This window comes from Microcebus murinus, chromosome 23, assembly GCF_040939455.1.
Source record: "Microcebus murinus isolate Inina chromosome 23, M.murinus_Inina_mat1.0, whole genome shotgun sequence".
Lineage (NCBI taxonomy): Eukaryota > Metazoa > Chordata > Mammalia > Primates > Cheirogaleidae > Microcebus > Microcebus murinus.
In genome coordinates, this window is record NC_134126.1 from 28,823,724 (window position 1) to 28,833,695 (window position 9,972).

The following is a 9,972-nucleotide window of genomic DNA, read 5'->3' on the forward strand; positions in this document are numbered from 1 at the left end:
CGTGCCAGGCACTGTGCCTGCACACGGAGACGCTGCCTCCACAGAGCTCCCGGGCCCACCGAGCGCAGCCTCAGACGTGTCGCCAGTCCGCAGGTCAGTCGTCTCCCCTGCCATCTGCCCTATGACGTGTTCTAGAATGCCCAGGATGCAGGAGGCCTTTCTGCCGGGAGCAGGGCGGGAGTGGAGCTATGCCAGGCCTGGGGCTGGCCCTGCGAGCCCTCGCCAGCTGCCCTGGGACAGGGGTGCGGGCACAGGCTGGCACGGGCGGACACGGGCTGTCGCCAGCGGGGCTGGTCCTGTGAGGCGCTGGCACATGGGGGAACGGACCACGGGGGGCTCAGGGGCTCCAGAGGGAGGGAGCTGGCTGAATCTGCAGGCCCAGGAAACAAAGGGCCTGGGGACAGCTGGGGGACAGAGGCTGTGAGCTGGACCCCAGCACACCACAGGGTTCCTGGGCTAGGGAGCCCTGCACAGAGCCAGTCAGGAGATGAAAGATCGCTCCCCCCAAATGCTGCCTGTCCGGGTGCCCCGCTCCTGGCCCTGGAGATTGGAGAGCATTAAGGAACTTGGCAGCTCTCTGATGGGTGGCACCAGGAAAACGGGAGTTAGGAGCCCAGTGGAGAGCAGAGACTAAGTGATTTATTAACAGCCTACAAGGCAGGCTGTCCCCTTGCCCTCTGTCCTGCAGCCCAGCACACTGGCTCTCAGGGCTGGCCGGGAGTCAGCCAGCCTGGTGCTTTCTAGCTGGTATAATTACAGTATAACTAGTTCCACCCTAGTTATTACGGTCATGACCTCACCTCTCTGGGCCTCAGCATCCCACCTGCAAAGTGGGGACGAGACGGGCAGGGCCCAGTCCATGGGGCTGTCGTGAGGCCAGCGCCATGCCTGGCCCGCAGTGAGTTATGAGATCAGACCTCAGAACCCTCGCAGCCCTCCCGTGTCCACACCGCTGTGCCCGCGTGCGAGCCAGGCGTGCTTCCCCGCGGTCACGACACTCGGGCTGCACTCACACGTGCTCAGGAGACCGGCAAACCCACAGTCTCTGCCGGCAGCTGCCTCCCCCTCCTGCAGCCCACAGGTGCGGTGGGGCCGTGGTAAGCACCTGCACAGGTAAGCACCCGCGCAGGTAAGCACCCTCGCAGGTAAGCACCCGCGCAGGCAAGCACCCTCGCAGGTAAGCACCCGCACAGGTAAGCACCCGCACAGGTAAGCACCCGCACAGCGCGCCGGCACGCAGCGCAAGGGCGCCACCCCCGCCCCCCGCCCCTGACAGAGCTACACCTGGTGCAATCCGTTCAAGGCGGCACAGCTGGGATGTGCACGTGGGCACCCCCAGGCAGGTGCTCCTCACAGCCTCCCACACGCACGCCCTGCCTGGCGGGATATAAGATGGGAGTTTGGCACCTTTTCCTCCGCCTAGGAGGGAATTGCCCCCTGGATAGGGACAGCACCGTCATCCTCCAGAAAGGTCTGTGCCGACCCCACGCCCCTCTGGGAGGACAGGGCTCTGTGGTGGCCTGGGTGGGGGCTGCTCGAGTCTCAGTGTGCCAGGGCAGGCAACAGCTGGCAGGGGGAGGGGGACCGGGCTTGAGAGGTCTCCGTGGGGCCCTGAGCTGGAGAGGTCCTTAGGGCACCTATGGGTGGGACAGGGAAGCAGGGCAGCCGCGTCCTTCCTCCACCCTCCCTGTGCGCTCCTCCCCGGCTTTCTCGCAGGCTCTGTGTTTGCAGCTGGTTTCCTGAGGCCAAGGTGCAGCCCTCGGGGACAGCTGTGATTCCCAGGCTCCCCGATGTGTCTGAGCTTTCAGCATTGGGCATGGGGGCGTCTTCCTGTCTCCGCCCTTTCCCTTGGAGAGACCCTTCAAAGTGGGGAGTGGATGGAAAGGAACAAGCCACCCTGGACCTCAGGTTTTCCTACTTGCCCGCCCCACTCTGCGTGCGGTGCGTGGACGGGAGAGTAAGGTCTTGGAGGAAGGATCGCTTTTTGAGACGCCAAGTATAAGAACAGTGGTTTCAACTTCTCTCTCAAGACCCAAACCAGGAAGAAAAGCCCCTTATGCGTCAGCACAGTGATTTCTGCAGGTCCCCCCGTCTCTGCTGAGGGGAGACGCCCCGTTTCCCAGATAGCTTCCCGCACCCTGGTCCCGAGCTGAGGCGTGGTGGGGTCGGGTCCCAACCTGCTCCTCCCCCCAGGCTGGTTTTATTTTGCTCTGGGGTGCAGATGAAGCCCCCACTCTTGGGCTGCACTGCAGGAAGGCCGCCCTCCTGCCAGACACGGGGTGGGGGCACCTCTCGCTCCTTGGGTTTGGCAGACATGGAGCGGATGCGGGCTCGGGCGGGGTCGGCTGCCCCATGCGAGGGGCTGCGCGTGGCCTCCCCGTGGAGTGGGAAGCGAACGGCGCATTAGGCGAGAAGAACGCTGAGGAGCATTGGGGCCGAGCCTGTCCTGGGACGGAAGGTGTTCAGGTTTCGGGTGAGAACATGACACACCCCTGCTTTTGTGTGCATCCTCTTTGGTAAACAAAGAAACAAGGCTCATGTCGCATGAAGGACTCATCGAACTGGAGAAGGGGCTTGTGTCCTGTGGGGTGGTTACTGTCGGGCATAGAGACCCACAGAAACTCCCTTAAATGTTCCGGATTAGCAACAGCCCCTGGGTCTGTTAGGGGCATATCCTCTGAAAGGATGAGAGGCCGGCAAGCAGGAGGGAATGAAAAGAATGTCTTCTTATGGATTCCTGAGTCCCATCTGCCTTTTACCATTTGAAAGAGGGTTGGTTACCCCAGGCTGGAAGAAATGTACAGGGTCATCCAGCCCAGCCTGTGTCTCTAACCTTGGACCAGACCCCAGTTCTCCACGCCATCCTTACGAGTCATCTGAGAGGAGATCGCCCCACCTCCTCATGGCTCATGTTCCTGGTCAGGAAGTGTCTCCTGCAGTCTAACTTAGATCCCTCCTGCTTCACCGGCATACTCTTTGCTCTGGTTCTTCCTTCCTTGTGTGTCAACCACCTCTTCTCCAGCCCCCTGGTTCTGCCCTAGGAATCCGTCCCAAAATACAAATACCACCCACATTCAGGCTTAGAGATTGTCTTAGAAATAACACCTTCTCGCCAACATTTGGCTTGAGGAGGTTTTTGGTGGGGGGACCATGCATCCTCCAGACCACCCAAAATGTATTGCTTCCCCGATGGCCTTCAAGGCAAGATAGCTGGGGGCACACCCTTCTGTGTACTCACTCCTGAGAAGTGAGTTTGGTCAACCAGGCAAGATTGTACAACCATCCCGTTGAGCACAGTTCCTCAGAGACCCATCCCACTTTATCCCTATTTGAGCAACTGCCGGCAGAGAAGGTGCTGGAATGGAATTGCATAAGGAGTGAAATCTGGCAGGGGAATGGTGTGGGGGCAGGCTGAGGGCTAAAGCCAGGGAGTGCATGCCACCAGGGAAGGGGGTGCAAGGGAAGAACTTGGCCAGGGGGGGCAGTGGAGGGTGGGAGGAGAGAAAGGGAGAGTGCCCAGGTGAGGGAGGGCAGGCTCCTTGATTCTGGGGGACTCATCCCTTGAGGGGAGGTTGCCTCTTCTTCCATCATTGCCCATGATGAGTATGAGAAGGGCAGTGCTTTCTGCACCTGTGAGGCAGGTGGGCCTTGGGTGACTTTGGTATCATTGGCTTGGGGGGGCTGCTCCCGTCTGTCTCGCCTCCTGCCTCCCTCTGCCTGGGCGGGGACTCCCATGAGACATTAGGAAGAACTCTGACCTTATGGCAAAAGCCTGTCAGTGGTTCTGCGGCCCGGCTAGAAAGGGGTGGCCTGGTGGGCACCTGGGGACGGGCTTGGATGCTGTCTCTAAGGGCAGGAGGGAGGGCACCTGTTGTGACCTCCCAGCCCTCTCCCTGCCCCACCCCAGGAGGTGCGGTCACACCAAGCTCTCCCACAGGTGGCCCACCCTTTGCTGCCCTTGATTTCTAGTGGCCGGTCTGGTCCCTCTGAGTGGCACCAGGAGGCTAAAGTGCACTGAGGGGCTTTCTGGCCAAGAGCTGGGATGGGAGGCTGAAACTGCTGCCCAGCTGAGACCAGAGCATCAGCTGTGGACTGGGTTATTTGGGTTGTTCCTTCTCCTGCCTCCTTCTGAGCAGGAAAAGAAGATGCTCAAGACCCCCACACCCCTTCTCCAGGGCTGGGGCCGTGGCACGCACAGCCCACACCCTGCTGGTGTCACCGGATTCCCAAACCTCCAAACAACCTTGAGTGACAGCTTTCCCCCGGGACTCAGGCTCAGACCCTCATGGGGCCTGGCCCTGCCCCCGCAGGGCACGCTCAGACCCTCATGGGGCCTGGCCCTGCCCCCGCAGGGCACCGTGACTCCCTCCCTCCTCCTCCCCCACCCGCCTCGCTTCCCGGACCTGGCAGCCCCTCTCTGAGAAGGTGACAGCATTTAGCTCTGGACACTCACTGTCCCGGGCTGTGTCCCCCACCCCTGGCCCATTATGTAAGCCCCAGGATTCTGAGCAGAAGGACAGCCCTTTCTTTCCAGAACTCCCAACTTGTGCCCCCTCCCTCCCCTCACCACTCTGGCCCCAGCCCCTTTCCTTACTGGAAAATTAAACTTTGTGCAAATCCTTTCCTCCTACCAGTGAGGAGAAGGGGAGGGATCTGAGGAGCAGAGGAGGCTGGGGAGAGGGGAGGAGAAGAAAAGGAACTTCAGCCCGGTGGGCCCAGCTCCTTGCCCTCTGGGGTGTGACTTGCCCCAGGTAATCTCCTCCTGCTCCAGCTCCCGGACAGGCCTTTGCCCAAACTTGTGTTCCCCTCTCTGCCCCTTCCACAGCCGCCGCCTCTGCCCGGCTGAAGCAAGACTTCGCAAAGAGGTCACCCAGCAGAGGTAGCCCCCGTGTGACCTCGAATCTGGGGGCTTGGGCTCAGTTCCATGCAGGGACTTCTGGGGGCAGGCCAGGGCCCGGGGCCTGGCCTTACAGACTGGGCTGGTCCTGGCCCAGGGGCGCCAGGGCAGGCCGGGGAGAAGCCGCGCTCTCCACAGGCAGCTGCTGCTGCGGGTGGCCAGCTCGGATTCCTGGCCCCGCTCCTGGGGTCCAGCTCTGCGGCCGGGCCTGCCCTGTGAGGGCCGGCAGGACCCACCCACGCAGACAGGGCGGAGGGGCGCCTCCCCGGTAGGGACCAGCAGGCGACTGGGGCTGACGGAGGTGAGAAGTCAGCCTGGCCCCTGCCGCCTGGGCGTCCCTGCCCTGCCCCCTCCCAAGTTAACCCGCGGGTATTTACAGGAAGGAGCGCAGAGCCCCAGCCCACGCCGGGAAGCCCCTGGCTGCAGGAGACAAAAGCGGCTTGCCACCTACCTGGGGGGGAAGAAGGGTGCTGGCTGGGGCAGGTGGACGTTGCCGGAGCCGGTGAGCCGGGGCCGCGGGGAACCGGCCCCTCGGCGCCCTCCCCTCCGCCCTGCCGGCCTCAGCCGCTGGCTGTCCTGGTGCCGCGCCGGCCGCGGCGGCGGTGGCGGGCGAGGGCGCGTGTGTGTGTGTGCGCGCCCGGAGCCACTGCAGCATCTCTGCATCAAGATGTGCTCCTCCCTCTCCCCGGCTCCGCTCACTGGCTGGCTCCGGTCCTCAGCCAACGCTCGGGGGCCCTGGAGATGGCTTCTTTCTGCCCCCCCATCCCCTTCCGTCCCCACCCTCCTGGCTTTACCTCATTTGCTGTCATTTAAGGACCAGGGAGCTGACCGACCGGCGGCCGGCGGCGTCTTCCATAATGCATGGGCAGCCCCGGCCACTGTCTGGCCTCCCTGCCCTCCTCATCCCGCCCAGCCCCCTGGCTCCCCCAGCCCGGGGCTGAAGGGGTGGGGTGAGGAGGGAAAAGGAAAGTGGCTCTTGCTCCTCAAACCCTGGAGACCTATGGAGCAAAAAACTCCTTGTTTCCCCAGAAATCGCCTATTAGAGGAAGGGATCCCCATCAGAAATCCCAGCTTGCTGCGGGGGGCAAGGGGAATTGGGGGGGTTGCGGGAAGTGGGAGCTACCTCTGCCGCCCAGCCCACAATGCGCCCACCTTCACTGTTTCCCTTGCTCTAAAGTAGCATGGGCTTTTTGTCAAAATGTCCAAACATCAGAGGCAATTTAAAAATAGATAGTGAAAGTCCCTTAACCACCACTTTTCACAAATTTGAGTAGGTGCCTCCAGGTTCATTATTTTCATGTATACAGTTCCATGGGTTGTTAGTATCATTTTAGGAAAATAGAACCACGTAATACATTCTGATTTGCAAAATATTTTAAACTATATCGTCGATCTTGGACACTTTTGCACATCAGTACGTATGGATCCAAGCCCATTTTTAATCAACCAGCAGTGTGATGTCACGAAGAGCTTCTTGGATTAGGAGTCTGAGTATCAGAAGGAGACTCTGGGCTCTGCTACTGACTGGCTGGCGGCGTTTGGCGAGGTGCCCGGGTCCTCTCTGAGCCTCACTGGTCACGTGAAGGGGTTAAAGATGGCCAAGGTCCCTTTCAGCTCTGAGACTCCAGGTGCTCACCACGGTCAGTGAGGTGTCCCTCCTGCCCTGCTCCTGTCACGTGGGGGAGTGCCCAGGAAGGCTGGGGCCAGGAGGCGGAGGGACCAGCCATCTGCGGCACCAGTCGGCCCTGTCGGGCTGTCACTGTCATCTCACCCCCCTCTGGTCCACCTGCTGTCCAGCTCGCACGGGCAAGACTGGTGAGCAGTCCAGATGCTGCGGCAGCTGGCAGGACCAGGCCAGCCTCCCAGTTTTAAATGGCCATATCTGTCAAGCGTGGCTCTGTGTCTTCCTGAACGGGGTGGGGCCTGAGGGTCCAGGCCTGGAAAAGGAGAAGGAGCCAGGGGAAGTTCTGCTGCCCAGCCTCCCTGCCAGCATGCCTGCCCAAGCCCCACATGCACTCCTCCCCCTTCTCTCTGCTCCCCTTCCCTCCCCAACTTGGGAGACAGTCTTCTTTGTTTCTAACGGGGAGACTTCTGATTTTTGCTAATGATGTTTTTTGGATAACTTTGGATGCTGCTGCGCAAAGACAGGAGCGTCAAGCCCTTTCCAGGGATTTCCTTCCCCTTCCTGCTCCTGCCCACACAGTCCTTGTCTGTCTAAGGGTCGGCATGTTGGCCCTGAGCTCCCAAGGTGAGCCTTGCCCTCTGATGCCACCCAAGCCAGCCCAGACCCTGAAGAGAGGCTCTGTGAGTTCTCTGCAAGCAGAAAGCGCCAGGAGCAGGTCTTTGCCAAGAAAGGGGATGATATGTCTGCTGCTGGGGGGCTGATGGGCCAGGAGATTGGCTGGCCTGGGAGCCAGCGGTCTGGAAATGCTTGCAAGGATTGCTTTAGACGGAGACAGCTGTCTTTGCGACTCTATTTTAGGACAGCTGCTGCCCTTGCAGTGTGTGTGTGTGTGGGGGGGGGGGGATGGGTCCCTGGTGAGAGCCATTAGCACAGGTGCCTTGGGTCTCAGACTCTCTGATCTCAATGCAACTAGCCTGCCCACTGTGGACTCCGGCAGGTGCAATAAGTGAAATCAAGAATATTTACCAAGCCTAGACCCAGATGGGGAGACAGTCCCCAAAGTTTCATCTCGTTTTTCTGGAGCTCTCAGCTGTGCCTGGTACAGATGAGTTTGGGGGGGCATTGGGGATCCACAACGTCAGTCTCTGAGATGTTCCTATTCCTGCGGAGAGAGCAGGGTGGGCATTGGTGGGGTCTAGGCTGAGTTTTGCTTCTGAGGTCTATTAGCCTGATGATAATGGAAGTAATATCTGTTCGGAATGTGTTCCATATGCCAGGAGCTCTGCTAAGCACTTTACCTGAATCACTCGCCCAAGGAGTATGTGGTGGTATTATTATTATCCTCATTTTATAGATGATGCTGAGGGAGATTAAGGAACTTGCTCAAACAGTAAACCAGTGGAGAAGCAGAGCCTGGGGTCTGGCTCCAGCATCCTGGTGTGACCAGTGTGCTGGGGACTCCAGCTACCCACTTTCTGCTCTTCCGGGGTGGGCAAAACAGCAGATGGGATGGTATCCTCTTTTTTGGTGCCTGCCAGAGCCTGGAATCCTCAGTGCAGTTGACCACAGGGACAACTCTCGTTTCCATGGCTCATCAATGCTGACTCCATGTTGTCCAGAGCTGGGACATCTGATCTCCAAGTTGAGTCCCCAAAGACTTTCAAATAGGGCACAGAAGGGCCAGCTGAAGATGGTCAGGTGGCTAATCAAATGGGTCACTGATTTGCTTGTAAACATGTGGTGCCCCTTGTGGGGGGCACTCAGAAGGCATTTTGAGGCCCCCAACCCTTCCCAGCCCGTCTGGTCCTTCCCAGCGCAGCCCCACGAGATCAATAGCAATGGAGCGCCGCGCATCTCCAACCGCTAGAAGGGGGCCTCGGGGCGGAGATGGGACCCTGCCTGGGGCCCGGGGGTGCCACAGCACTGCAGTCTCTTTCCTCACCAGTCCCCAGCCTCACGTCTCCTCTCCTGGCCTCTCCAGCCAGCTGCGTTTTCGCCTCTGGTTTCGGACTCCAGACCCTTTGCTAGCACTCCCGGGGGAACGGTGAGGATTCACGAGCCATTGAAACTCGGTCTGTTTTCAAAGTGCCAGTGACCTTTTTTTGGATAGTGGTAGCGGGACTGTCCCCTGGCTTCAGGGAAGAGTGATGTGACTATTAGGTAAAGCTCTGAAGACAGACTAGTCTGACTCCCAGTCCTGCTACTGAGGAGTCACTTACATCCCCACCCAGAAATTGGGGTGACACATACTGCGCTGAGTTGGGCGAGCGTTGAATTACACGCGAAGGCTCTGGTGTAGCAGGTGTTCAATACGGGTCCGTGCGGCCCTTTTGGCCCTATGGGGACTCAGCCTCCCCATCTGTGACATAAAGTTGTGCGCCTGTGAGGCTGAGCCCTCCCTGCTCTGCCCCAGGCTGCTGCAGTGAGCGGTTGGGGTGGCTCTGGGTTTGCAGTCAAGAGAACTGGAGTCTGTCCCAGCCCCGTCACTCCTACCTGGACGATATCGGGCAGGTCACTAAATGATACTTAATTGCTCGGAGAATCCGCTTCTTCATCGGTAAACTGGGAATGATCCCTCTCCTACTTAGGATGGGAGTTGAGGGTATGTGGATTAAACATGATAATTTTTTAAAGCACTCTGCGGGTTGCCAGGTGCCCTGCAAAACACCGACGGCCGTTCCCTGGCCGGTGCAGCCTCTGGAGGTAGGGATCATGTCATCCATGTCTCTGTTTTCCCGGTTCCCCACCCGCCTGCTTAGCACAGTGCCTGGTGCGTGGTAGAGACTCAGCACGTATCTGTGGACTGGGGGAATGAGTGGAGGAGAGTGACGACAGTAACCGTTCAGAGGATGGGGTGGGAGCGGGTGGGGTGCACCTTGAGTCGGGCCTGGACAGACAGACAGGAGGTGGGGGCTGCATTTCTGGCATGGGAGGATGCAGTGTGGAGGAGCCCCGACCTGGGGCCTCGGAAGAGCGTGATTTGTGCAGGGCCTGAAGGAGCCTGGTGGCCCCAAGCAGGGGGTGCCAGAAGGGAAATCTCAACGCTCCGCCTGCATTTGCCTTCCTAATTTCACTCGGAGGCCTGGAGGGGTCTGTAGCCCGGAGGGGCCTAATTATTCTCTTTGCCGTTTCAACCCAGGGCTCTTGGAGCTTCTTTCTTCAGGCTTATAATAGACAATGCTAATGTCATTATTAATATTTAATAGTAATGATGCTAATAATGCCCTGCATTTATGTGGTCTCTCCAAAGAGCTCAAAGAACCCTGAGTTCTCTTTTTATGAAACAATTTGGCTCGTGTGGGAGGCGGGAGGGTGGGTGGGGAGGGCCTCGGAGAGGCGTTGAGTCACAGGGGAACCGAAGCCCAGAAGGTGGAGCGATCGGGCCAAGGTCACAGAGCAGAGGAAGCAGGGCTGGGGCTAGGAGTGGGTCCTCGGGCTCCTGGCCTGGAGC

The 9,972-nt window shown here is 59.5% G+C and overlaps 1 protein-coding gene across 1 annotated transcript in view; it reads right to left on the reverse strand.

Moving 5' to 3' along the window:
- The window catches only part of CNTN2 (contactin 2), a 33,054-nt gene extending 27,572 nt beyond the window's left edge, over nucleotides 1-5,482 (reverse strand). Inside the window, exon 1 of the mRNA XM_012759586.2 lies at nucleotides 5,349-5,482. The gene's annotated coding sequence lies outside the window, so the exon portion shown is untranslated. The remainder of the gene's footprint in view (nucleotides 1-5,348) is intronic.
- Nucleotides 5,483-9,972: the final 4,490 nt, after the last annotated feature.